At 44.5% G+C, this 27,611-nt stretch overlaps 1 long non-coding RNA gene across 1 annotated transcript in view; it reads right to left on the reverse strand.

The window, feature by feature from the left end:
• LOC126101144 (uncharacterized) overlaps nt 1-27,611 on the reverse strand; it is a 493,850-nt gene that overhangs the window by 207,072 nt on the left and 259,167 nt on the right. The window contains exon 2 of the long non-coding RNA XR_007522276.1: nt 16,368-16,417. This is a non-coding gene — a long non-coding RNA (uncharacterized LOC126101144). The remainder of the gene's footprint in view (nt 1-16,367; nt 16,418-27,611) is intronic.

Consider the following 27,611-nt stretch of genomic DNA (forward strand, 5'->3'; position numbering starts at 1 on the left):
TGTCTGGCAGTGACACCACAGAATGTCAATTGGGCTACCTCCACTAACCTAACCCCCCTCTGCCCCCATCCCCCAGAAAAATTGTGGGATGTTCAAATTCCAACAGGATAACGCAACACACCATGGTTATCTCTACTAACCTAAGAAAATCGCTGGAAAGAAATTGCACTTGCCCTACCTCCACTAACCTAAGTCACCTGACAGCCACTTCATGCTAGGAAATGGTGGGAAGTTTGAGTTTTGGCGGTAAAGAAATGTCAATTGGTGCATCTCTACCAATCTAAGAAAATGGAGGGAAACAAAGGTGACCTGGGCTGACTCTATAGGGCTAAGAAAATATCAGGAAAGAAAGGTCACTTGGATTATGTTCACTCAAGTATGTCATCCAACTACCAGCTCCTCCTATTGATTGGTGGGAAAAGGACCCAGCCTGCACTGGGCTGCTGGAGGGAGGAAGGAGTGTACTTTATATATTTTGGGACGATTTATTTAGAGGAGGATTTTGAGAGATAGTATATTTATCACAGTGATACAGAATGCACACTCTGACATGCCACACAGCCTACAGATCTGCAAACCACTCGTAAATAATGCAATACATTTATATCCAGAGAGCCAACAACTCTTAAATAGTCAAAATAATAACCCATCTAAAATAATTTGCAAACATGCTTGCTAATCGTCAAATGTTGAAATCATGCACCAGTCTTTATTTAAAAAATTTGAGGCACTACCATAATCCAGTGTGTTTGCCATGAGGTCCAGAGTCCAACTGACATAGTACACAGTACCACCACCAGAGGGCATTGTCGTCCATTTTGTGACGTAATCCAAGATGGGGCCATGATGTCAGCTGATGATGCAAGTACCGTTATCCAAGATGAAGGCAAACAGTGTGTTCACCATGTGGTACAGAGTCCAACTGTTCTGGTACACAGTACTGCCACCCAGCGGGCACTGACATCCATTCCACGACATAATCGAAGTTGGTGGGGGAAATGGTGGGAAACAGTTAGTCACCACAAGGTATGAATCTAGTACACAGTACTGTCACCAGAGGACAATGTCCTCCACTCCATGATGTAACCCAAGATGGCTGTACGGAGGGGAGAATGACTCAGCCTGTGCTGTGTTGCTGGGGAGGGTAAGGAAGGAGTGTACTTTATTTAATCTGGAACAATTTATTTAGGGATGGAGTATATTTATCACACTGATACAAAACACACACTCTTACATGCTTGGGATTGCGCCACACAGCCTACAGACCTGTAAACTACTTTTAAATATCGTCCTCCAGACAACTCCTAAATTACTGACATAATTTCAGTACAGACATACTGATTCCTCCTAAATAATGCAGTACTCTCATGTGCAGATGCGAAATCAACTCACAAACTGCCCAATTGGTGATTAACACAGCCTAATGGCCCTGTCCACTAGACTGCACAGGAGGCTACCAGCAGTCAAGATGCACTGACAGCCCCTGCGAAGTGATGTGGCCATCAGCCACCAATTCGCACACAGGTGCCTGGAAGAATGAGGGGCGACATCGCATTCATACTTGTTACCTGAGTAATTCCCATCGAAATACATGTACATCAAATCACCGTTGCTGACACAACAGGATGGAAGCACAGAAGCTCCAGGGGCATACGTGCCGACACAGCCAAAAGCCACTGCCACATTCAAGCCAGCGCTACCCATTGCTCTCATGCCACTAGAGATGAAAGTTGCTTCTGTTTTCGAGTATACAGTCAGTGGTATACTGACGTCACAGAATTCGAAGGTGCACTCATGCTGCTCCCATATGAGAGACAACTCTGGGTGGCACATGTGTTTACCATTGATGACAGAGTGGCACAGTGTGCATTGCTCGTAGCTGTACATTCGAGCTGTGTAATACCTTGCTTAGCTTCCCAGCATAGCTGACGTAACACAGCGAAGTGCATGCGCGTAGCTACAAACCATCGCAAGCACATCTAACAAGGATCTCAATCTTATACTGATGTCACATGGCTATGGAAAATCAGAACTGTGTCGACATCTCGGAAATTGTATAGTGTCCCAGAAATAGTTAATGCTCAGCTTGTATGCACGATAAACAGAACCTGTTAGCGCAAGAGTAACATCGAATGCAGTCTTCCTAGTGGTCGTAACGTGGAATCTCCTCCAGCACATATTACCCTTCCTGCTTTCAAAAGATTCACAAATGTTACCTCTGCCATGTATGGACTCCTATATCCCTGCACAAAAGAATGTCCTGTGAATGAATCGAGCATTATGATTGGCTCTTATCGAGTTTACCTGCCGAATTACTGATGCCGTTGGTGTGGAAGCACAGTCTACCTTTTCTTTTTCTTTCTGCAGATATGACTTTCAGCAGTAAAAATCTATTTTCCACTGATCGCCATATTGCATTGACAATCAAACCCTGCAAAAGTGTCCTACATATCGTCAAATATGGAAAAGCTCTCCCACAAATGACAAGAGCTTGAATATTAGAATGTGAAACCGATCTTTGACCCATCGACATATCACTACATACCATGTCAATGTAGTAAACATACAATTCCTATCCAGCGCCATACAAAGTCAGTCCTTTGGCGGTTTTACTCCGTTTCTCATCCTGGCCCTCTCCACACTCTCGGCAGTAGGTTCCCTTGCTGTTGCTACTGGAGCTATTGCTCGAATGGTCAAGAATGTGCAAAACTCCCAAGCACAGTTAGAAGAGGCTAAGAAAACATAACCACATGATGCAAGTTGCAGCCATTGGAAAAGGACTAGACTTGCAACTGTACAGTAAAGGGCTTTTGCAGGAGCTGTCGGTGCATCTTCACTGCCAGTAATCTCCTGTCTAGTTGACAGCAGGCAGCGGTCAATGACTGTGTGTGTCTGTTATATTATTTTCCAGCAGGTCTGTAGGGTGTGTTATGCGCTAATTGGACAGTTTATGAGATGATTTAGCTTCTGCACATGTGTGTACTGCTTTATTTAGGAGGAGTTTGCATGTCTGTACACAAATTATTTCAGGAATTTAGGAGCTGTCTGAAGAGCTATATTTAAAAGTAGTTTAGTGGTTGTAGGCTGTGTAGCTTGATCCAAAGCATGTAACAGCGTGTGTTTCGTATGAGTGTAATAAATATACTCCATCCCTAAAAAAATTGTTCTGGAATAAATAAAGTACACTCCTTCCTTACACCCTCCAGCAACCCAGCACAAACTGAGTCGTTTTCCCCTCCATACAGCCATCTTGGGTTATGTCATGGAGAGGAGAACAGTACCCTCTGGTGACAGTACTGTGTACTAGACCAGTTGGGCTCTGTACCACATGATGAAGACACTTTTTGCCTTCATCTTGGATAATGGTACATGTTTCATCATCTGAAATCATGGCCGCCATCTTGGATTACGTCACAGAATGGATGAAAGTGTCCTCTAGTGGTGGTACTGTGTGCTATGTCAGTTGGGCTTTGGACCTCGTGGCGAACACACTGTATGCTGTGTGGCATGTCAGGGCGCGCTTTCTGTATCACTGTGATAAATATACTATCTCACAAAATCCGCCTCTAATTAAATTGTCCCAAAATAAATAAAGTACACTCCTTCCTCTCTCCAGCAGCCCAGTGCAGGCTGGGTCCTTTTCCCACCAATCCCTAGGAAGAGGTGGAGGTCGGATGATTTAGGTCAGTGGTGATAGTCGAAGTGACCTTCCTTCACACCATTTTCTTAGGTTCATAGAGATAGTCCAAGTCACCTTTGTTTCCCTCCATTTTCTTAGGTTGGTAGGGATACCCCAATTGACATTTCTTTTCCGCCTAAATTCAAACTTCCCATCATTTCCTAGGACGAAGTGGTTGTCAGGTGACTTAGTGGAGGTAGGCCAAGTGCCCTTTCTTTCCAGCGATATTTTTAGGTTAGTAGACATAACCATGGTGTGATGCATTATCCTGTCAGAATTTGAACTTCCTGCACTTTTTCTGGTGGCGGGGAGGGGAGGGGGTCAGGTTAGTGGAGGTAGCCCAATTGACCTTCTTCCTGCCAAAATTCAAAGTTCCTGCCAATATCCACCATCTTAAATGACGCCACAGCCAGCATATTGAATGATGTCATGTGCTGTTGCCAAATCTACACGTCACCCTATTGGATGACGTCACCGCCGCCATCTTAGATACATCTGGCAACAATGCAGAGTGAACGAGAATTGGCATTTCCCCAGTACCCGATACCCATGTTACTTTCGCCAAAAACCACTTCGAGGAGTAACGTGAATTATATACCAAACGGGGTATGGAACAGTACGCAGTCTTGACAAACTCCTCGTAGCACAATAAAAATTTTGTGACGTGCTTTCTCCAAATATCACAGCACCTTCGAAATTGTCACGAAAACCCCGTATATCATCAAGAGCTTTAGCAGAACCCTATCTGCACTAATAAAGTATACGGTCCTTCCCTGTTGACTAGGTCAAATGCTTGCGAAACGTCGATAAAAGCAATGAACTGTGAGAAACTTCCTGGTATATTAAAACTGTGCCCCGGGCCTAGACTCGAACGTGGGACCTTTGCCTTTCGTGGGCAAGTGCTCTACCAACTGGGGTACCCAAGCACGAGTCATGGCCCATCCTCACAGTTTTAGCTCTGCCAGTACCTTGTCTTCTACCTTCCAAACTTTACAGAAGCTCTCCTGCAAACCTTGCAGAACTAGCACTCCTGAAAGAAAGGATATTGTGGAGACATAGCTTAGCCACAGCCTTGGGGATGTTTCCAGAATGAGATTTCCACTGCAGCAGAGTGAGTGCCGATATGAAATTTCCTAATTAGACCACCTTTATCGCGTAATTAGTATGTGAACCAAGATGTCTATATGTCAGTTCCTAGATTATTTTCTCATTCCTATGAAATACACAATTTTTTAAAAAAATAGCGTCACCTCGATTCCCAGAACTCCCTGAGACAGACGTTGACTGTGGATATTGTATCACAGATACAGAACCTTTGACTGAGATGTCAATAAGACCGCCCAAGATGTAAACAACCATGCATGAGCAGTGCGTAATAGACGGAGGGGTTCGACAGCCGAACGGTTCCAGTCATTCCAACAAGAAGGAGGTGCATGGTTCGTGTTGTTTGAAGTTCAACGAGGCCTAGACGGTCAATACCGCGGATCGATCCTGTCAGCATTGCTACTTTGTGCCAGGAAGGGCTCTCAACAAGGGAATTGTCCAGGCGTCTCGAAGTGAACCAAAGCGATGTTGTTCGGACTTGTAGGTGCCTCGCCTGGGCCGTCCAAGGGCTACTACTGCAGTGGATGACCGCTACCTGCGGATTATGGCTCGGAGGAACCCTGAAAACTATTGATCTCTATTCCAATTTTCTGTACAGGTTCCGGAACTCTCGGAACCGAGGTGATGCAAAACGTTTTTGATGTTGTACACAAATTCTGGGTTCTCTTATTAAATTTGAGACCTGTGATATCCTTGGGATATGGGAATAGAGGGGAATGCGTGAAATTTATGTGACACAGATATTCACCAGTTACTACTATTGTCCTGCATTTCGAACATCGGTAGTTTATTACGGCAACAGTTTCGCGTAGCTGCTTCCGGGTACTCTTTTCGAAACGACAGCAGGTACCTCCACCTCTCTCTCTCTTTCTTTCTCTCTCTCTCTCTCTCTCTCTCTCTCTCTCTCTCTCTCTCCCTTTTCCTCTGTCTCTGTCTAGTCCTCGGCCTTCCACTCCTTCCCCTGTTGATCCGAGCCAACTGGGGAGCGCAGTATTTCATTCAGGTCTGCGACTGCTGTCCTTACTGGAGTCCGCAGCTCGTGGCCGTGCGGTAGCGTTCTCGCTTCCCATGCCCGGGTTCCCGGGTTCGATTCCCGGCGGATCAGGGATTTTCTCTGCCTCGTGATGACTGGGTGTTGTGTGCTGTCCTTAGGTTTAAGTAGTTCTAAGTTCTAGGGGACTCATGACCATAGATGTTGAGTCCCATAGTGCTCAGAGCCATTTGAATTATTTTTTAACCTTACTGGAGTCCCTCCACGCATGGAGTGCTGTACAGCGCCAGCAGCCCCACAGTTTAATTTCCGTGCTCATGCTGACATGCCAACTTTTTCCGACATGTGGCATGTAGCTTCGTGTCATCGTCGTTGAGTTGTGTTGAATGAATGACACAGCACTCCCTCGGAGTAGAATTGTGATTAAAATTTTCGATCAAACTTTTCCAATCGAGCTGTGCGAGATTAATTTCGGACAGCATACAAGGTCGTCAGCACTGACCAGAAAAAATTAGTCCCCACATCTGTCCTCTGAAAGGTTGGTTTGGTACAATTCGCCTTCGTTATGAGTGTGCCGCATTTGTTCTTCTGTTCCCACTAGACGTGGTGTCGCATTTGTGCTTCGGTCCTCACTAGACGTGGTAGATACTGTTTCTACGTTGTACCGGTGCAGCTGCTCCCATGTTTCAGCCGCTAGACGGAAAACTGACAAGCCTTCCGCATTCGTATTTCATTCCACAGTCAAACTCTTGTATCGAAACTTTCTGACTTTCTGTATCATTTTCATAGATTTAGATGCCACTACGTCCACTTCAGTGTACTCTTTCTCCAAAGATGCGATGATAGTTTGACACACTCGCTCCACCGCTTTAAATGAAATAAATAATGAATGAACTTTGTGAGAGAAGTTGTCACTATCAAATGTTACGATATTTAATATTTTGATTGTTACAACAGTGTCTCAGACTGTCTTAGTCACAGCACGTGACTCTTGTAACTGTAGTTTGGTTTGTGTTTTAGTTAATCTCACTCTCTGAACTGCATCTATGATCATTTTCGTAAATTAAAAGTCCATAATTTTCTTAACTTCCTTTTGGATGTTAATTGTTTTTCAACAATTTTTCAAGCTGAACGTCAAAGTTTTGCATCTGTAAAACAATACCAACGTTATAGTACTGGCTGGTTATGTTTAAACTTCCACTACTTGAGCCAGTACGTCAACGTAGGATTGAAACATAAGCGTTAGAGTTTCAGACAGTTAACATGGGTCTGGACAAACTCAGATCTTTAGTTGTAAAGCTGTTTTATTAAAATAGCAGCAATAGTGCAGCTGTTCTTCACGGGTGTTGACTCATTAAAGGAATATGGAAGCTCGAATTAATTGGTGATTTGGCAATTTCTGCTGGGAGAGGCAGACTGCCAACGGCGCCAAAAATACTTCAAGAAGTTACTGCTGCATGGACTGACAATGATGGATGCAATATGTTTAAGCACTCTAAGAACTGCATCACGACAGCTGAGCATTCCAGGATTCTTCTTCTTCATTTGCATTCTACTTTTTGCCGCATTTTTCACATGGTCGACGTGGTTATAATCAGATTCGACAAGGTTAATTTCAAAGGGTTCCCAGATGCCCTTCCTGCCGCCACACTGTGCCCCCTGGGATGGAATCAGTGCACCCGAGGTATCTGCTTCTAGTTTGAGCCATGAAATAGCGTGAACGTGTTGCAAATGTCTGCGAGTCGTGTAACTGAGTCATGAAGTGGGGACCAGACCTGTATTCACTTAGTGGGATGTGGAAAACCGCCTGAAAGCCACATCCAGGCTGGCCGGCACACCGTCCCTCGTCGTTAATCCGCTGGGCGGTTTCGATCCGGGGGCTGGCGTGCCTTCCAGAGTCCAGGAAGCAGCGCGTTAGAGCTCTCGGTTAACCTGGCGGGTCTGAGCATTCCGTGATCTACCGTTGGGAAAGTGCAGCGAACAAAAATTTTGAAATGGGATCTCTAATGCGGTTCTGGGCTGTTGTACATGCAGATTGTTGTCATATTGAGCAAATTTTGTAACCTGGAACAGAAACGTGAGACGGAATTAACAAATTTGCTCTCTCATTTGGAAATTATATTTTTTCATTAGTGTATTCGTTATTTCTCTTCAGAATGTCCTTATAAATGTTTCCACGAAGTTTGTGTCCTAAGATTACTTGCTTGCATTGGGGCCCTCTCAAGTCGCATAAATTTAAATATAACCATCTTCTATTTTGATGGAATAGACAGTTTCGTGGCGAGTTTTCAGGCGGCGTTTTCTGTACGAGCCTTACTGCTTACGACTTGTGCATGCCGTCCTTGACAATACCACAAAACAACGCATTGAATTTTGTGGTGATACACTGTAAATGATGGAGAATGACCCATTTCTACTGTGCTTAATTTTTAGCTGTGAAACTGCGGTCTATCTTAGTGCAAAAATGAATAGACAAAATGTTCGCAATTGAGGTGCGCTAAATCCCCGTACAATATTGCAGTAAGAAAGAAACTCAGCGAAGCTAAACGTGTTCTGCGCCTTATCGCTGACAAAAGTTTATGGACCATTCTCTCTTTTCGGAAAGCACTGTAAGTGGAATAACGTACTTCGACATGTTAGAACAATGATACTTTCCTCAATTTACCGAAGATTTACCGAAGATTTACTGGAATTCATTTAACAGCAGGCTGGAACTGCGTCCCATTGGCACCGTCATGTCCGAGGATTTTTAAATGAGTCCTTTCGTCGGCGATAGATACGTCGCATGGGAAATCAAGACCTGACTCTTCACTTTTAGCCACCGAGATTTTTCGACCTCACGCCATATGACGCTGTATTAAGAAGGCTTTTACGTCCCGCTTTTGCCAGGAACTTTGGCCGACCTGCGGAACCGTATCACTGCTGCCGTGAACTTCTTAGGACAAGACATGCTTCTTCAACTGTGGGCGAGTCTGACAACAGCTGTGACGTTTGTAGTACATGGGGGACAAGGCGAACGTTTCAGCCTGCTTAAAAATCGTTGAGACTTCCTTATTTCACTGGAATGTATGCTGTTCATGCACAATTGATACTTCACGAAATACAAATAAGTTAAATTAGGTCCATATTTTTAAATAAACTTGTATACAAAAGTTTGGCTCTATGGCAATTTTTTTTTGATAAAAGTGTAAAATTTGGTTCGAGATAGGAGCTAATTAGAGATGGATTGTTTGCTAAGTACTTTATTACACCAGACGCTTGCGGAAAGTATTCACATCAGTTGCAGAAACCAATGTAATGCTACTTTGAAGCAAAATATTTGTTCACGTGTTTTAGGCTTATGCAGCTATATCTTGCGATATAGCATAACTATAGTCTGAGGAAAATTATCAGTAATGTGCGTGTGTACCACAGCAAAAGTCCGAGATCCACTCAGTCCTCTCCCCTTTATTTCATAGTTTACACAACTCATCTACAAGATCGTATCATTGACTTCCTGCTTCCCTCTTTGAACTCAAGGACCGAGTTATATACGTCACATCTGGAGACATGACATTCTTTGTTGAAGTCGATATTGGTGGGAAATTATTTCCTGGGCAGATGAAATCTGAATTTCAAATGGGCGACTCATGAACGGAGAACAACGGTCTCTGTAGTACAGTAGTTAGTGGTAATCCTCATCAGATGATTTTCTTACTGTTAAACTTAGCACATGTCTTCAAATTAAATTAGCTGCTACTGAACGCTATATCTATTTATTTTTCAACGAACGCTAATAGTTTAAGGAATCAATTTTACATGCACAAAGAAATTTGCATCAGCAGACAAATTCGATAAACTTTACTAAGAGAACATTGTATGGCTTTCGTAAAAAGAAAACATTATTAAATGATGACCTTGAAAATGCTTATTGCAAGTTAGCATGTCTCAGCAGCCGCTTAAAGAAGCCATTAATATTTGAACGGTTACCATGTATGAGTCACGCTTTTTGAAAGCTTCGTTCGGGCGGATAGAATGCATTCGATACACCAGCGCTGCGCTTGCGTCAGCAGAGGCAGATCGGATTCCGTCCCAACAGACACCACAAAGCCCCACACACCACTTCTGAAGTACTGGCTCCTGTAACACAACTACATGCGAGGAAAATCATCTGTGAAGGGCTACTGTACGTGTACTTTAAGTTTCTTGACGTCTCGGATGCCACTTTTTGGTCTATTAAAAAAAACGCGGTGCATGATAATCTTTGCGGATGCGTGCACACACACACACACACACACACACACACACACACACACAGAACACTTATACACGAGTAGAATAAGAGACTTTTCCCTTTAGACAGTAAATACTGTCCACTGTCAACAATTTATGAAACGGCAGGCCTCAATGCTAAATGCACTCCATTATAAATGAAATAACACGTCTGTGTTATTCCAGGAGGACGCGGTAAGATGCGAAACGTAGGCCTATAAATCACGTATCAGCAGAAATAGATAATTCATTCGATCAATTCTGTGTGCAGAATATCTAGAAAATTTCTGAAATAAGCGAATTTTACAGTGGGAAAATACTGGTCACCTGGATTCAAGGAAAAGGACCTACTTGTAGAAGCAGCGACTGTACTCGTGATATACTCATCAGCGTCTATCAAAATCATGTGATAGATGCCCTTCGAAAAGGATCTACTGGATCCCTTTCATAATAAATCATCTTGCTTGATGTCCGCCCCTGGTAGCTGAGTGGTCAGCGTGGCAGACTGTTAATCTTAAGGGCCTGGGTTCGATTCCAGGCTGGGTGGGAGATTTTCTCCGCTCAAGGCCTGGGTGGTGTGTTGTCCTAATCATCATCATTTCATCCCAATCGACGCGCAAGTTGCCGAAGTGGCGTCAAATCGAAAGACTTTTAGCTGGCGAATGGCCTACCCGACGGGAGGCCCTAATCACACGACATTTACATTTGTCTTGCTTCACTGCTTTATTTTCTGAAGCTATTCATCTGTGACAGTGGCAGACATCGAGTAAGGAGAAGAATGTAACTCTTTAATTTTTCTCTATGTGAGGAGCATCAGCATTATTCTTGTTTTTCCAGACCCAAGTGTGAATACGAATCCATGACAGAATGAATGGAACGTATTTCTAATCGGCGAAGAGGTGTGTTTTGTGCCAACTCAGTCTTTCCAAACTTTAGGTTATTAGCGAGTCGACAGGGAGGTTAACTGTACCGATTGACAGGTGTATGATCAATCCGCTGTGTTGCCGAGGAATATGGCTACGCCATTTGGAGCGGCCTTTTCGTCCACCACGGCTTTTTAGCGATAGGTAAAGGCAGAGGGTTCGTAACAGCTCTGCAGCGGCTGTTTGTACGTAATATGGAAGTGCTAGTAACACGCTCCGTACTGACTATGAGAAGGGCGTTTGAATGTTCTTAAAGTGTGCGAATATTCTAGTTATTCATTTTATGTTACAAGCATGGGCGATTGATTAAGGCTTTGATAGTATACATGAGTTTGAATTAAATAAGTTCTTCCATATTCGGAGGAATGCTTTGTGTCCAGACAATTTTCACCACAGTAAATTCAGTATAATCTTTGAGAACCAGATCAGAGAGGGCAGTTGTGCGTAAGGCGACACCTAAATTTTCACTCTTTGAGGGATTAGAGGGAATTTAGGAAGTTGTGTTTCTATTCATATAATATGTACGTTGTTACATTAGGGATCATGTCGAGTTAATGTAAACCATCAGTGAATGGTTCAGTTAATTAACCTGTGCATGATGGCGATATTTTAAGCAATGTTTTGTTGCTAATTACTTGACATTTCTTGTCCCTTGTTCGTTAGTGACCAACCACGAGTCCTTCAGACAATCTGTAGGCCCCTTTGCCACTATTTACTAGCCAGGATGCGATATTATAAGCCTGTTTATTTTCCAAGTGGCACATTTAACTAATCTAAGCGTAATGTTCATATCCTCATGCAATTTTGTGTTGAAATACTTGAACTTTTATCGTCCATTATTTGTTAGTGACCAGTCAGGTATCCCTTGCTTTATCATGAATAAAAAAAGAGGACAGCATTATAAGTCTACTGATCTTCCGATCATCGATAACACGAATAATGTCACGATGTTATAATCGAAACTTAATTTTTTTTCTCCTTCTTTACTGACCATTTGCCTTTGAGACGGGCCCTAGTGTGTTTCTAGTTGAACAGTGTTATATTTCCAAAGTTTATCAGGCATATTCATGTATGATAAATTTCGCCAAATTTACGCATTTTTCTGGTACGATCAATTTTTTCATGAGCTATTGATTATCTTTCTTATATTTATAGGTTACCCCTCTGTAGAACCCACTGTAGTCCTACATCCCTTTGGAACTTCTTTAGGAAAATATTTTGGGTGTAGCGCGTTGGATGTACACACGAATGATTTCCATTCCACACTGTGCTACCACAAAGCGTTACCGTGCGCCCATCCTGATATCCTGATTCCATTAAGTCATGTGGTACTCTCATTGACCACAAACGTAAACAAAAGCCTAATTTCTTTATTTACTAAATTGTTGTTAATATAAGAAACGCAGACCAGTTCCGTTTATTCTTTGTTTGTGTTAAGTGTTAACGAAACTTTCTTTTTTTCAGATGATCAACCCTATGTGGAAGTTCTCAGTAATCTCTGACTACGATCGCAGTTTTTCAGCCTGTGTGCTTAGAAGCTGTCTGCATTAAACCGTAGCACAGTAAAATTTACGTCTATCATTAAAGCCAGGAATGAAGGTTGGCTATTCCGATTTACTTCATAGTATAAAGTTGTTATCCAGTATATTACAGTAATCCTTCTTGTTTCAATAATTACAGCATTCATGCTGTTGCTTCATCCGTTCGTTATTCGGGACCTAATATCAAACATGACTGAACTATTATAATTTTCCAAACTCTGCAGGAAAGCATTAGTGACCTGCAGGTAATTAAAACGCTGATCACTATTTAGAATGAAATTTTCACTCTACAGCGGAGAGCACTTGCCCGCGAAAGGCAAAGGTCCCGAGTTCGAGTCTTGGTCCGGCACACAGTTTTAATCTGCCAGGAAGTTTCACTGATCACTCTTAATCGAAGGATTTATTAAAATTATTAATCGTACATCCAAATGGTAACAGGTTTCGATTTTATCAAAAGTCACCTTCAGACCATGTGAGATTGGAGCATTGGTAAGTGTTTGAGTACACCACTGGTTACTGAAACGCATGTGCAGGAGAGTATGGTGGCTAGGGCAGTAGGGTAAACCCGTCCTGATGATCTTCGAACCACACAGGTATAGTGCGAGCTGTGTGACATGTTGCGTTGTCCTGCTGGTAAACACCATCGATCCGAGGAAGAACAAAGTACACGTAGGCGTAGACATGGCCACAAAGGATACATGCATATTTATATTGATCCGTTCTGCCTTCCAAAATGACGAGATCACGCAGGCATTGCTTCGAAAACATTTCCCTGACAATAACACTCCCACCTGGTTGCAGGGTGTTTATTTTCAGACGTTTCATGTCGTATACGCCACGCTGTCTGTTAGATGGAGCATCTGTATAGACCGCCTATTGCTACTCACTGGACCTCCAGTTGCCGATGACCAGTAGTCATCGTGGGCACATGAAGATATTGTTTATGTAAGTCTGCAATAGTCGACACCGTAACACCCTGAAGAAGATCCCAGAAGTGGGGTCGAAACACCGGTTATTTTAAAAGGAATTATGATGCGACCAAGCAACTCAGAATATTTTAACTTAAGCTTTTATTTGTTTTAATGATTGATCAGTGCCGTCTTTCCTCCGAGTGCCCTCTAGCGTTCAACAATCTTCGGAGCAGTTGATAGGACGAGGCTGTTACAACAAAAAATCGGATACCGGCACTTATCGTACCTATCAGACATCAAGAACGAGATTTACACTGAGGAGCCGAAACATTATGATCACCTGCTTAACAGCTTGTTTGTCCGTCTTTGGAACAAAATACATTACTGATTCTGCACATTAGGGATCCGACAGTCTGTTGGTAGGTTTGTGGAGGAATGGAACAGATCATGTAATTCGTGTAAATAACGGGCCGCTGATTTACACTCCTGGAAATTGAAATAAGAACACCGTGAATTCATTGTCCCAGGAAGGGGAAACTTTATTGACACATTCCTGGGGTCAGATACATCACATGATCACACTGACAGAACCACAGGCACATAGACACAGGCAACAGAGCATGCACAATGTCGGCACTAGTACAGTGTATATCCACCTTTCGCAGCAATGCAGGCTGCTATTCTCCCATGGAGACGATCGCAGAGATGCTGGATGTAGTCCTGTGGAACGGCTTGCCATGCCATTTCCACCTGGCGCCTGAGTTGGACCAGCGTTCGTGCTGGATGTGCAGACCGCGTGAGACGACGCTTCATCCAGTCCCAAGCACGCTCAATGGGAGACAGATCCGGAGATCTTGCTGGCCAGGGTAGTTGACTTACACCTTCTAGAGCACGTTGGGTGGCACGGGATACATGCGGACGTGCATTGTCCTGTTGGAACAGCAAGTTCCCTTGCTGGTCTAGGAATGGTAGAACGATGGGTTCGATGACGGTTTGGATGTACCGTGCACTATTCAGTGTCCCCTCGACGATCACCAGTGGTGTACGGCCAGTGTAGGAGATCGCTCCCCACACCATGATGCCGGGTGTTGGCCCTGTGTGCCTCGGTCGTATGCAGTCCTGATTGTGGCGCTCACCTGCACGGCGCCAAACACGCATACGACCATCATTGGCACCAAGGCAGAAGCGACTCTCATCGCTGAAGACGACACGTCTCCATTCGTCCCTCCATTCACGCCTGTCGCGACACCACTGGAGGCGGGCTGCACGATGTTGGGGCGTGAGCGGAAGACGGCCTAACGGTGTGCGGGACCGTAGCCCAGCTTCATGGAGACGGTTGCGAATGGTCCTCGCCGATACCCCAGGAGCAACAGTGTCCCTAATTTGCTGGGAAGTGGCGGTGCGGTCCCCTACGGCACTGCGTAGGATCATACGGTCTTGGCGTGCATCCGTGCGTCGCTGCGGTCCGGTCCCAGGTCGACGGGCACGTGCACCTTCCGCCGACCACTGGCGACAACATCGATGTACTGTGGAGACCTCACGCCCCACGTGTTGAGCAATTCGGCGGTACGTCCACCCGGCCTCCCGCATGCCCACTATACGCCCTCGCTCAAAGTCCGTCAACTGCACATACGGTTCACGTCCACGCTGTCGCAGCATGCTACCAGTGTTAAAGACTGCGATGGAGCTCCGTATGCCACGGCAAACTGGCTGACACTGACGGCGGCGGTGCACAAATGCTGCGCAGCTAGCGCCATTCGACGGCCAGCACCGCGGTTCCTGGTGTGTCCGCTGTGCCGTGCGTGTGATCAATGCTTGTACAGCCCTCTCGCAGTGTCCGGAGCAAGTATGGTGGGTCTGACACACCGGTGTCAATGTGTTCTTTTTTCCATTTCCAGGAGTGTATAATTCGTGTAAATAACGGGCCGCTGATTTACATAGGATTGCGTAGGCTTCTGCGGCCACAGTCAGTCGATCTAAAAGTTTTCTGGACATGGTACCGCGTCATAATGTATAAAACTACTGCTTCTGGAGGATAAAAAAAAAATCATTTCGGCCACGGTATCAGCGTGACCTAGAAGAAGGCCGTTGCAACCGTGGGTGAGGCGTTGGTTTCTTTTCAATTTCTTTTTTTCTAGCAGCAGTAGGTTTATACATCATGACGCGGTAACAAACCCAGAAAACTCCTATGTCGGTTCCATAGGATTTATATCAAGCGAATTTGGTCGTCGGGACATCAACGTGAGTTCACTATAATGCTACTCAAACCACTGTAGCACGATTCTGGCTCCGAGTCACGGACAATTATGCTGCTGAAAGGTGACTTCGCCGTCGGGGGAGACATCAAACATGAAAGGATGCAGGTGGTTCGCCGTCAGCGTGTCTTCGCTTACTGCCTGAGGTCCCATGCTGGCGCAGGAGAATTTTTTCCACTGCATAAAACTGCTCCCACCAACCTGCGTATATGACGCGCTGTACATTTCGAGCCGCTGTTCACCTCGTTGATGGCGTTTGTGGAGATGACCACCGGCCTAATGTAGCAAAGATCTGATTCACCCGAAGAGCCGACAGGTTTCCATTGATCGACCGTCGAACCCCGATGCTCCCCGACTAAAGGATGGGGCCCCTCCACGCCCACACCAACATGGTGACCAAACCAAATGTTCTATTGTCACCTCCGTATGACATGTTAGTTTTCAAATCAGGAGTCACAGGATGCGGGCTGTGATGTCCATGCGTATGGGTAGGATTACTCATTGACATGGTCCATCAGGAGACAGAAAGTGGACGAAAGCGATTGAAGGATAGCGTTTTGTACGCGCAGAGGGAAAAAAAGTGCCAAGGCAAGCGCCACTGGAAAAAACTTCTACGACAGTAGGACGAGTAGTTAGGGCAGTAGCGGCTTGCTAGGTGCGACAGTGCATGCAAGGTGTGGTTATGTCAGTGCGAGGTATCGTGCATCGTTACCTTTGTCGTATCGGGTGCACGTTGTAGAGCCTGTTGCAGCTGCTGCGTCCCTGTAACAGTTCGAGGTCGTCATACATTAGTGGGCGATCGGCACAGATCAGCTCAGAGTGTAGGGGGTGTGTGTGGCTGGTTTGCATGTTGTGTATAGTACGGCTTCCCTGTCTTTCGTTGTGTCGAGCATCTGGGGTTGCCGGTAGTAGCTGTGTTGCAGGGGCTAGCCAGTACTGTTGTGTTAGCGCGCTATGGACAATAGATGTTTAGTTTCTTGCTAATTGTGTCTTTGGTCTATTATGATTCCATCTATGGTTGTGGTCGTAGTTTCACCAGAAAGGGTAAACGGGTCTCGTGTTTCTGTACAGTCGTGTGGAGAGTTTTCGGAATACCTGGAAGAGGGTGTCTAGCCGATATTCCCGGTGAAGATCCGCGGTGCGTGTGTAACGCGGAGCATTGCTTATGATTCTGTTCTGTATGAGCTGCAGACAACGCAGGCGTGTGGGCGCAGTGTATCCCCAGACGGGAGCAGCGTACGTCATCAGAGGTCTAATAAGTGTGGTGTACATGGACTTGGACACCCTTCTATTCAGTGTGCTACGGCTGTTAAGCATAGGGTAGAGTTGTTTGAGCCAGCCAGACACCGAGGTATTTTACCGTCTCACGGAAACGTATTGGGCGTGAATGTAGTGTTACTGGGTTGTAGTGTTGATGTTTACGCAGTTCTTTCGGTCTTCTGCTGAACAGAACGGCTTCGCACTTGTCGACGTTTACTCTAACACGCCATTTCATCAGAAAAGGCTCTGCCCCTCTGGGTGCAGTCTGTAGTGTTGAGTTAGACGGTTTCCAGTCTAGCGCGAGGACGACAGTGTCATTCGCGTAGATTGCCACCGTCGTGTTGCGTGTAGCTGGAAGGTCATTAATATAGAGGTTAAACAGTATGGGCCCAAGGATGCTTCCCTGGGGTACTCCAGCCTGGATACCATAACGTGTTGATTATTTGCCCTGCACGTCGGTGTTGAAACTTCTTGAGATATTAGTGTATGGGACGTACAAGCACGTCGGTGAAACCTGTGTTGCTGCGTATGAGGCCGTTGTGCCACAGACAGTCGAAGGCCTTTTCGATGTCCAGGAACACCGACCCAGTTGCTTTACTTGTGTTGTATCCGTGTGTTATGTATTCAACGACGCGGAGGAGTTGTTGTGTTGTCAAGTGGTGATTCATGAAGCCGAATTGCTCCGGCCTCAGGGTGTCGTTTGTAATGCAGTGCCTAGTGAGTCGTTTTAGTATTACCTTCTCACCGAAGGTAAGGTTTGCTGAGCGGATCAGCAAACTGATGGGTCGGTAATTTTGTGGGAGGGCCTTTCCTCGGATTCCTGAACATCAGGACCTCCCCCGATTGTCCCGTTGCTACTGCAGTGACGATATCGATGGGTCAACATGTGAACACCTAGCGTTGGCGAGCTGCCGAGTTCCACGTTCAACAATGTACGATGAACGGTGTGCTCTTTCGGCAGAGGTGCCACAGTCACCATCTATCCAGAGCAGACACGCCTCTGAACCCCACGTTCTGTGAAGAGGCGTGGACGTCCAACCATTTAGCGCCTAATAGTAGTTTCACTTCCTTCAAACTCTTTCCTTAGAGGCTCGTGACAGTTGCACATGAATAATCGACCAGCTTCGCCGTTTTCGAGATACTCGTTCACAGACTCTGCGTATAATAATCTGCCCTTTGTCAATGTCGCTCATGTCGATGGATTTCGCCATTTGCAGCCCTACCTTCGATAGGGTGAATCCCCGTTCGTGTCTGATCCGTCACATTCCCGCAACGCCACCAAGTGGCATCCAATGTCGCGATGGGCAATGGTCGTAATGTTTTTCATGATCAGTGTACATTAACTACTTCTTGCATCACCAGACGACGAATCTATAGCTCAGTGTGTGGAACGCCAAACGGTCGGTCTCCAAAAGAAAGTGTCTACTCTTCGTGCAACGCCTTCACATTTTGTGATTATTTCGCCCGTCTCGGGAAGCTTAAATATTAGCCTATAAACATTATGGAAGACGTTAAAGGCAGCTCCAAAGCCTCAAAGGCCATGTGCTCTGCCGTGCCTTCTCTACTAGCCTTCCTTCCCCCACACGGCTCTTGTATGACCTCATCCCCTTCCCTCAACTCCTCCTTTTTCTCCAACATCTCCGCATCCTTCCGTCTCCTCCCCTCGTTCTCTTCTTCCCTTCTCCCCCCTCTCCTCCACTCGCTCCCTTCTTCCCTCTTCCCCCTCTCCCACCCTCCTTCTTCCTTCTTCCTTCGTCTGTATGCCCCTGACAGATCCTCTCTGTTTGCTCAAAAATGGTTCAAATGGCTCTGAGCACTATGGGACTAAACATCTGTGGTCATCAGTCCCCTAGAACGTAGAACTACTTAAATCTAACTAACCTAAGGACATCACACACATCCATGCCCGAGGCAGGATTCGAACCTGCGACCGTAGAAGTCGCGCGGTTCCGGACTGAGCGCCTAGAACCGCTCGGCCACCGAAGCCGGCCTCTCTGTTTGCTCATCGTCATCAGTGTACTACATGAATGTTGTGTCTGGTGCTGTTCTTCTGTACGTCAAGAGCTGTGGTTTTAATTGCGTGCTGGACTTGTAGATAGTGTTATTGTCAGTGACTGTTATGTGCTATGCCATCTGTCGATACTTTAATGATCCAGTGTGTGGTTTTGTTTTGTGTGCGCTAATTTTTTACAGTTTTTATCACTACTTTGCAGTCTCCCCCCTTTCTGTCTGTACACTTCCATGCTGTTCCCCCTTTTTGATATCGATGTACGTCACATTCTCTCCTTTATGTTATTTTAAATGTCTTCTATTGTATGATTAATGTCTTTTGCCTGAAGAGCAGCGCATATGCTTTTGTAAGCCCGCCCCAGATGGGGCATTGAAACACAATAAAGGAAAATAAAAGACATTAAAAAAACAGTTAGTGAAGCTGTCACAGTCCACCCACAGTCTGACACAAGCAGTTGCGATAGCACATCTCATTTTTGTTGAACATTGTGACAGCGGCACAGCAATCGGACAGTGAGCCACACTGATGATGAATGCAGGTAGTACCGTTTGTATTTGTTTGTGACATTATTTTTACGGAACGTGTGTAGCGCAAGAACATGTAGCAATAACAAAAAATGACCCATGCGCGAGTAGGACCCGCGCTGACGGTTTCGTAAAAATTTAATTGTGTTAACGGTCAGTTAACAATAAGGGAATAGAGAATATCGACCATTTTTGCCTGTTATTGACACTGGCAAGATATCGGTCCCGGGAATTCAAAGAGTTTCGAGAAGTATGTCTATAATATAAAGGAGGTCCTCATATATGAAGCAGGTCCTCATTCAGGCTCAGTGGGTCATGAGTTTATAGCTCATAAGAGGCGTTCTGGAATTTATCCATCTTCAGATATCATGGAGCGATTATTGCACTAGTCTGCGAATCTTTCTTCGATATACAACTCGAATCGCCATATCTGCATTCAGTAATCGCTCCTCGATGTCTGATGCGCGTCATATTACCGATAAAGTCATTCCTTGCCTGATGTCTGACCTTTACCATTGAGACCCAGTCAGCATGAATGCAGAACTGCTGATTGTCTTAGTTTTAAGTTTAATGTCCGATAACAAATGAGCAAAAAAATAGTTTTCTCGTGTCATATAAATAGAAATTAACAGTTTTCTGATTTCTTTCTTTTGTTATACTGTGAAACTTTGGTTCTTGCCAAATTTCATGATTCTAGGCCAATGGGAAGTATACTTTGAATTTGATGAGTGTGTTTGCGAGTATCAAAATTTGCTACCGAAATACCTATAAATTTTAGTTCCATTCAGATAGAAGCTTACATTTAGTACACCGCCGTGCTCATATAGACCTTAGTATGAGACATAAGCTTCAACCTCTACCCATTTCCGAGAAAAAGGAATCTTAACAGACGGAAGAACAGAAAGAAATTCAGATAAGAAATGACAAAAAAAGTCCATCCAATAATTCCAAATTTACAGTTTCTGATTTTTTTCGTTGGTTGAACTCTGAAACTTCCTTTTTTGGCATATTTCACGATTCAATGACAGTGGGAAGTAACCTACAGGTTTTGAGCAGTGAGTTTCGAAGTATTAAAATATGTAACATATGTACCTTTTGACTGCATTGTCTGTGAACTTTCAGTTTTTTACACCGACAACGGAAAATAGATCTCAGTGCGTTACATAAGTTTCACCTTGATACCGATAAGTTTTGAGGAGTGAGTTTACAAGTATTGAAATACGTGACACAAATGGCCGTGTCATTTAATTGCATTGACATTGAAGCTTAAATTTTTACACCGCCAAAGGAAAATAGACCTCTGTACGTGACATAAATTTCTCCCTGATATGTCTACGTGTCCCTGAGATAGTGTTTTTAACAGTCGGACACACAAACAGATTGACAGGCAAACATACACTATATTGATCCTATGAGGGCTCCGTTTCTACTAACTGAGGCACGGATCCCTAAAAGATGCACACCAGATTTGTCGTACTATAGATTTCCTAAGGATTAGAAGAGTTATTAAATAGCACATTACAGGACTATTTAGTTATGAATTTTCGTCTGACCTGCAGACATTTGCTGAAGGGCTACGTTTGTTTTTAAGAACAAGAAAGACACAGTGAACCTCGAAAGACCTGATGAAATGCAGAAAGACATCGTATTTTCACACAGTAAAGTGATGTTTTGTTCACTATACTTCCAAAGAAACCAATTACTGTACATGTAAAATAAGAAACTGAGGTACAATACTTACATTATTTAGCATATCAGACAAGCCACGATAATTGTAGCTGAGGAGAAAACTACAACTGACATAATAAAACGACAAAAACAATAAAACTGTCTCCTGTCAAAAAAAGGCATTTCACAATTGTTTCTACATCAGATCGACGAACATCAGAATTTTTCAACACACATGTCTTTTCAAGAAGTAGTAACCATATTAACAAATTTTCGTGAACCGTAAAAGTCGAGTGGAGCCCAACAATGAGCAAATATTTACACTTTCTGTGAAATTGTGAAGCGTGGTCGATAGTGGCTATTAAAACAACCTCCAGATACTGACATGCAGCGCGTTTCCATAACAGTGTGCAAAAATTTAACAGGGCATAGAGGTTGCTGCAGCTTAAGGAGATAATAGGAATAAAATCGCATTACCGTGTATTTTCTTGTTGACGTTAATTACAGTTGACTGTAAATACCGTCACTGACAGCGTCAGCGTACCATTTGTACAAAATGTGCTGAAACTGACGGCCATCAACCTCAAAGCAAGAATGATATCGGCGAACAAGATTCTGACGCACACTGACAAATATCTCTGGTGAGTTTCGAATCACATCACAGGTAACTACACTTCTGGAAACTTCCATCTCCGTATCCATTGGAGTCGTATACACAACGGACTTGAGATATCCCCATATGAAACAACCAAGGGGATTAAAGTCAGGTGACATCGCAGGCCATGGGATAGGACCTCCCTTTCAATCCAGCGACCAGGAAATACAGCACGGAGATGGTTCCGGACATCCACACTGAAGTGAGGCGGGACACCGCCATGTTGAATGGTCTGTCGTTGATTCATATTACGTTCTGTCATGGGGCAATGTAGATACTATACAACAGAGCCATCTTGTGGATAAGTAAACATAACCTGCATCATGACTTGCTAGGAATCATGCTCGTCCTCCTTACTCCCATGCAGGAAATAAAGAATAAAAATGTAAATAAACAGCACATTACGTGTAAACTTGTACTCACGTTAATTTTAAATAAGTTGGAAAACAGTAATGCTAGATAAAGTGGTAGACAAGTTTACTTCCACATCTCCTTAAGCTGGATTCTCCGACCACAGGTGACATTGCTATCGTCAGTGAATGTGAAGAATAATTACAAGATCCGTTGAATAGAATGAACAGTCTAATGGATGCAGCATTAACCGAAGAAAGACAAAAGTACGGAGAAGCAGTAAGAAATAACGAGAAGATTAATATAAAATCGGTGATCACAAACTAGACGAAGTTATGGAATTCTCCTACCTTGAAAGTAAAATAACCCTTGACGCAAGAAAGAACAGATATGAAAAGCAGACAAGCACATGCAAAGAGGGCCCTACTGACATTCATATCAAACACAAGCCTTACTTTGAGGAATAATTTTCTGAGAATGTAAGTCTACGTTTAGAGCACAACATTGTACGGCATTGAATCACAGTGTGTGGGAAAACCGGAACAAAAGAGATATGGTACATTTGAGATGTGGTGCTACAGAAGAGTGTTGAAAATCAGGTGATATTGTGAGGTTCTCCGCGGAATCGGCGTCCAAAGGAGCACACGGAAAACACTGACAACAGGAAATGGCAGAACGATAGGACATGTCTTAAGACATCGGAGAATAATTTCCAGGATACTAGTGGGTAAAACTGCAATGAATGACAGAGAGGCATACATCCAGCAAATAAGTGAGGACGTAAGGAGCAAGTGCTACACTGAAATGAAGAGGTTAGCACAGGAGCGAAATTCGAGACAGGCCGCAAAAACCAGCCATTAGTAGCCATTAGTAGTGTCCTGCTTGAGGCAGTAACATCGTTTAAATATCTGGACGTAATGTTGCAAGGATTGTAGCAGGAAAGGCGAATAGCAGAGTTCTGTTTATTGGGAGAATTCTAGGGAAGTGTGGTTTATCTGTACAGGAGACTGCATATAGGACTCTAGTACAACCTATTCTTCAGTACTGAGGGAGCATTTGGGAGCTATACCAAATTGGGTTGAAGAAGACATCGAAGTAATTCAGAGGTGGGTTGCTAGCTTTGTTATTGGTAGGTGCTTCGAGATCTCAAAAGGAAATCTCTGGAAGGAAGGCGACATTCGTTTCGAGGAACACTATAGAGAAAATGTAGAGGTCCGGCATTTGAGACTGACTGCAAAACGATTCAGTTGCCTCCAACATACATTGCACGTAAGGACCACGAATATAAGCAGAAGAAATTAGGGCTCATAGGGAGGCATAAAGACAGTCGTTTTGCCTTCATTCTATATGCGAATGGAACAGGAAAGGAAGTGACTAGTAGTGGTACGGGGTACCCTCCACCATTCGCCGGTTATTTGAATTACGGAGTATAGAGGTAGATGTGGATTCTTTCTTTCTTTCTTTTGCTACTGCCTTTATCCCAATTTGTGCGCAGGGTCGACAAGGTTAAGTACGGAACTGGCATGGGTAATTTAGAGGGGTCGCCGGATGCCCTTCCTACCGCCACCCCGTACCCCCTGAGACGGAATTAGTGTGCCCCAGCTGTCTGCGTCTAGTGTAAATCGTGAAATAGTGTAAATGTGTTACAAATGTCTGCGAGTCGTGTAACTGCGGCGTGACGTCGTGACCAGCTCGGTATTCACCTGGGAGGATGTGGAAAACCGCCTAAAAACCACACCCAGGCTGGCCGGCCCACCGGCTGTTGCCGTTAATCCGCCAGGCGGATTCGATCCGGGGCCGACGCGCCTACCCGATTCCAGGAAGCAGCGCGTTATCGAAGTAGATGTGGATGTAGCCTGAATAAATGTCAAGCGACTAGATGTTCATGAAGAAATAGTTGCTTGTGTTATTTCGTTCATGAGTTTTGACTGTGTTTTCATTTATATTACTACTGTTGAAGTCTCTTGTTATCTTGGAATGCAAAAATTTAACTACTGCCGAAATGAGTTCAAAAAGAATACAAAACGGCACATACGGCGTTAAGTGGCGAACACGTTTCTTAGCACTAGGGTCGCTAGTATGTCCTCAACTGTCAAGCGGTCACTAAATTGCGCTTCATTTACGACGGCTGCCGAGTTTAGGTTCTTTCTGCGCATCTGACGTCACAAAACACAGTCAGCCAATGAACAGAGAACGACGTTGCCAGAGCTCGACTGCAGTGCAGAGCACAGACATGTGTCTTCAGTTTTAGAAACGTTCAGTCATAGATAAACTAATTGAACAAAAGCAATGTCTTGATAGCAGACTTTCTATAAAATAAAGTTCGGAAAAAGCATTCTTTATACCAATTGCTTCATATTCTATTAATTAATTAAACCAAGCAAGCAATAAGCCTCCTAATTCAGGCGAGAGCAGTGAAATTCATTCTTACTAACCGCTTTTTCGCGATGAAGGACAGTGGTAATTGTTTATTTCCTGTTGTACTTCGACGAAACATGAGTAATTCATAGTCATACCAAGTGTTTGTCGGTATTTTGCGTGATTTTTTTAAACTCCTCCAGGAATATCATTAAACGACGAGCTGTGTTAGTGTAATGGTTAAGGTGTTTGGCTACTAAACAGAAGGTTCAAACTTAGTTTGGTATCTAATATTTTCTTTATTTAAAAGCCATATCGAAGTGTCTTACTACATGAATTTTATTCGTTTGAATGTAATTTTTTGAAATTTCTAGTGGCAACTAAAATCGACCATACACAAAGGATACACTGTGACTTTTACCTCTGCAAACTCTTCAAAATTTCGTGCAATGGTTTACTACACTTAATGCTGCGCAATAACTGCGTTGAACATCGAAACAAAGTTAAGTCATTTATGGGGGGGAAGGTATCAGTCAAGAAGACGTGTAAAAATCAAATTTTTGGGCCAAATAGTTTTTGTGAAATCGAATGATAAGTCTGTCAAAGCAGTCGGAACACCATGTGTCTGCACAGGCGAGCAGTGCAGTGATGACAAAATCGCGCACAGCGCGGAATGCGGGGAGCACTCTCTGTAGCAGCGAAAGGGTTAATGCGGCCGTGGTGGCTTTACTTCATAAACTGCGCGCTCCCCCCCCCCCCCCCACCCCCTGAACGTAAGTTTGCGAACTATACTATACTGTACTGTGGCGCTGCTTCTCTTAGCGCCTACAACTGGCAACGCAGCAATCTCCCGCTTCTGGGCGGGCATGCGCGAGCCGCCAAGATAAAAGAATTGAACTATAGTTTCGCAGCTTTTAATGTAGCTCGATACGTTAGACTGTGGCCTAGCCGCTAGAAATTCAATGATGCGTGCCATAAACGACTTCCACAGCGTCAGTAGAGACTCTCCTGTCCGCAGCTCGTGTTCGTGCGGTAGCGTTCTCGCTTCCCGCGCCCGGGTTCCCGGGTTCGATTCCCGGCGGGGTCAGGGATTTTCCCTGCCTCGTGATGACTGGGTGTTGTGTGCTGTCCTTAGGTTGGTTAGGTTTAAGTAGTTCTAAGTTCTATGGGACTGATGACCATAGATGTTAAGTCCCATAGTGCTCAGAGCCATTTGAACCATTTAGAGACGCGCTGTTTGTGTGAGAGGCCACGTACAGTGAATGCTGAGGCGCAGGTGATGCCCCCTGAACCCGAGGCTGGGAGACGAGGGCTCGTCGGGCGCAGCGCCCCAGGGCAGCCACGCGCCCGCTAACTGGATCCCGGGGCGCTAACTTGCTTAGGGAACGACCGCCGAGCTAATCCGCGGCCGCCGGCGGGTTTGCCTTTGTGCCGCAGTTGGAGAGTGGAGATCCCGCCCTCAAGGAACACGGCGGATCGGCAAGTGGGAGAGCGAACCGTGCAAGTGCAGCCGAGCGCCTCGGTCAATAGCCTGACAACGGGGGGCCAGAGGCGGTGGCCCTCTGACCGCACCGACCTCCAGCGTCTGCAGAGGCCGGTCTCTCCACCTCACTTCCAGTTCCCGATAGTGTCAGCCGCATTCGCTTTGCAGCTTTCTCCGGCTGAAGTTCCCTCATCTCGTCCCTAAGTTCAGCTGCAGTAGGCAGGTTACTTCCGCGCTGGAGAGAGCCGAATTTCAATCTGGGGAGGTTACGTACGTGGTTCGACAGTAAAGTAATGAGACTGATGTTAAAAAAAAAAGTTGCTTATCGTTTTAGTCAAGTATAGTGCTGTCTCCTTCAAAGTAGTTCCCTTTTGACTGCACGCACTTTTTCCAGCGCTTCTGTCATTGATGGTAACATTTTTGGAACTCATCTTCTGTAATATCCTACAAGACCCTCATCATAGTTTTTTGGACATCTTGTGTTGTTTGAAAATGGTGTCCTTTGAGCGCCGTTTTGACACTTGCAAATAGGAAAAAGTCGCACGGAGCGATATCTGGTGAATAAGGTGGCTGTGGCAGTACTGAAATTTGTTTTGAGGGTAAAAATTTCTGTACTGACAGAGCAGTATGGGATGGCGCATTATCATGATGCAGAATCCAGTTATCAGAATTGTAGGCATCTACACGAAGACTCTTTTACGAAGTATTTCTAAAATTTCTTTGTAGTAATATTGGTTAACTGTTTGTCCAGGGAACACCCCCCTCCCCTTTATGAACAATTCCCTTGGAATCAAAGAAGCACACAAGGTTGATGGTCGTCCACTGTGTTCTTCATCTTCAACATTCGTTCTACCTTCACTAAACATTTTATGTCAACGAAAAACTTGAGCTCTTGACACAATCTCCTCTCTAAAAGCCTTCTGAAGCTTACCATAAGTTGTAGTCGCGTTATCACCCAATTTAACGCAAAAGGAATTGGCATACCGTTGCGCAGTATTATGCGGTTCCATTTCCGTGGCGAGAGACACACACAGGTGTTAACTTATTACTGCACAACTCACGACTGAGCAGTTGCATCGATGTGCTGCTTGGACTAGAAGCTGCTTATAGACAAAAGTCAAATATATCGTGCCTACGCAAGTCTGCAGGGTTGCCACATCTTGCAAAGTAAATCAGTCTCATTACTTTATTGTCGCACCTCGTATTATACAACGCAGGTTGTATCATTAGTCTTGATCTCCTCAAACGACTTTTAGCCAGAAAAAATTTGAAAAATGTATCAAGCGAAAGTTCCTTAGCTACCAGGGGGTCTTCAGGGAATTGAGATATGGCCGCTCTTATTCTTCACATACATAAAAGATCTGACGAACAATGTGACTAGCAGTCTGCGAATGTTTGCTGATGACGCAGAAGTACACGGGGAAGTACAGTCGTTGAGTGAGTATACAAGGATAAAGGATAATTTAGGCAGATATTCTATCTGGTGCGACGATTGTCAGCCAGCTCTAAACGTAGAAAAATGTAAGGTAATACAGATGAACAGAATGCCCTTAATAATCGGGCACAGTATTAGTGGTGTGCTGCTCTACAAGGTCACGCAGATTAAGTATCTAGACATATTGTCGCAAAGCAACATTACATTTACT

Source organism: Schistocerca cancellata, chromosome 9, assembly GCF_023864275.1.
Source record: "Schistocerca cancellata isolate TAMUIC-IGC-003103 chromosome 9, iqSchCanc2.1, whole genome shotgun sequence".
In the NCBI taxonomy this organism is placed as follows: Eukaryota; Metazoa; Arthropoda; class Insecta; order Orthoptera; family Acrididae; genus Schistocerca; species Schistocerca cancellata.